Source organism: Octopus bimaculoides, chromosome 6 (genome assembly GCF_046866305.1).
Source record: "Octopus bimaculoides isolate indiv1 chromosome 6, ASM4686630v1, whole genome shotgun sequence".
In the NCBI taxonomy this organism is placed as follows: domain Eukaryota; kingdom Metazoa; phylum Mollusca; class Cephalopoda; order Octopoda; family Octopodidae; genus Octopus; species Octopus bimaculoides.
The window spans coordinates 110,631,422-110,633,862 of record NC_142933.1 but is presented as its reverse complement, the minus strand read 5'-3'; positions in this window follow the sequence as shown (position 1 = coordinate 110,633,862).

The following is a 2,441-nucleotide window of genomic DNA, read 5'->3' as shown; positions in this document are numbered from 1 at the left end:
TCCCAAATTCCGATTATGCCATACCAAATTATTTCTTCCTATTATCTTAGGTGTAGGCGTGGGGGTTCCCCTTGCTCTCTGGCTGCCCCCAACATTCTCCAAATACAATTGATTCGTGGTACAGTGAAAAAAATTATAGAATATTCTAAGGACTCTCTGTTTAAGATTTCTAAGCTGGACATTAATATATACGCGCGCGCGCGCGGACACACACGCGCACACACACACACACACACACACACACACACACACACACACACACACACACACACACACACACGCATACACATACACACACACCAATTCAGATAACCACAAGCCCAAAGAGCTGATTTCAATCAGTGGTATGCAACATTTGCCAGTGACCGACATGGATTCTGCAAAGGAAAAACTTGAATGTAACTACTGCTAACATCACTAAACTGTTGTATGTCTCCAAATATAACCGATTCGTCTGTGCTAGAGCCAAAAATGAAGCTACCGAATTGGAAGAAAACTATAACCAGTTCCTCTGCGATCATTGTGAGTCTAACATGATGACTGATGCGCAGGCAGGTGGAAAAAAGGAAATGTAGGAATGTATGAAACAACTTTGGGCAAACAAGGCTGAGCTGTCTGAAGAGAGAAAACACGACACGAATTTTGTAACAGGAATGACTTGATTATATGAAAGCATTCGATTCTATTCCCCATTAATGGCTGTTGAAGTACTTGGTTAAAGTACCTGCTACCTTTAGTTACTGCCATCGAGAAACTCACAAAAAATTGACAACAATATAAAATTGGTGGCGCAGTCTTGGAAAAAAAGTCCTAAAGAAGAGGATAAAATGAGTACCACGAGATTCAGTCTTCATAACAGAATATTGTTTCAAAATCTCGCATTTCATTGGTGAGATTTTGTATTAGTGCCTAGGTATTTCAGAACTCCGTTTGGTGTGCTCAAATATCAACTGCCTTCAACCTTCTTATTCCGAAACAGATCAACTGCTCAATAGCCTACCGGACCACTATGTCTATAATATGCACTGGGGGACCTCAATCGGTTCTTGTAGGATCAGTGTGAGATCAGCTACAGAATAAAACCAGAGCATGCTGAGAGAAAGAAAAAAGTGTGCAGTCTTATATGGAGCAGCTGCTCATCAATAGATTGATGCAAAAACAGACACTAATTCATGGGATGCTCGCAGAAACCAAACAATAGTGTATTTATTCCTTCTCATTACCTTATTAACTCATAGCAGATACGGTGGATGGGACATGTTTGTAGATGAGAGCACATGGGAGCCGTCACTTCTCCGTTTCGTCAAGTAACTTCATCTGCAGTAGATGTTATCACTACTGCAGATCAAGGGTAGGCCTTGTAGCCCACATGTGAGCCTGCCAGAGATGATTTCTGAACAAGGACAGTCAACGTCGACCTTCGACGGACAATCAAAAAAGGAGATTCCTTCTTAGTAACATTCTGGTAGATTCAAACGCAGAACACGCTGATTACTGTTGATTTTATTCTTGCCGTTTGTCATCAGCGAACACCTCCTTCTTATTGGCGATGTGTGTTCATAACAGACGTGATACATCGGTGTAAGGGGTCTTTGAGACACCTTGGTGCTTGCACTTTATTGTTAGGACCATCGGTTTGGTGGGGTAAATGTGACTGAGGAAACATACAATAAGTTCGAAACACTGCAGTTAATCCAAGTCTTCTTACAGCTGTGAATTGAATGTGTTATCAAACGTACATCTTCTAAAGAGGGAAGATGTTCTTTGATGACGAAGTACAATGGAGATCAGACATTCACAACAGAGATCAGACATTGGAATCTGTCAAGAAGTTTTGAGGATGAAGAGATACGGTATTGATACAAGAACGTACTTCTAAAATGTCAGGAACTTGGTCGTAATGTATACTCATGGAAGATACTGTCAAAAACAGTGTGCTTCGTGGTTCCTACAATTCAATGCCTAACCAAGATTTGGTCCACTTAACAAGACTTGGTCCACTTAACAAGACTTGGTCCACTTATTTAACTTCTCAGGTGTGGTAGTAAACAAATCAAATTTGCTACCTTGCATTGCCGAAAGCATATGTGCGGACGAGTGTTTTAGAAAACTTTTAGCAAGAAATTGACAAAGAAATTAAATTTAGAATTAATACAGGAAAAACCAGTCTGAATTCTAGACTCGGGGACAATCGATTTGTCTTCTTCTGAATCTGATAACGGATGTTTAAGTCTTTGAAATATTTTGTTATTTCCGAGAATAGAGGTGAGTCTCATCCGGTTACCTTGATAATCAGCATCTACCCACCCATCACCATACCTACCTAGATACATACCTGATTTTCTGTTTCTTTTCTAAGTATCTCATTTCCATTTTCTTGTTAGATACACACACGCACACACATGTATACATACACACTCCCAGGCACACACATATTCATA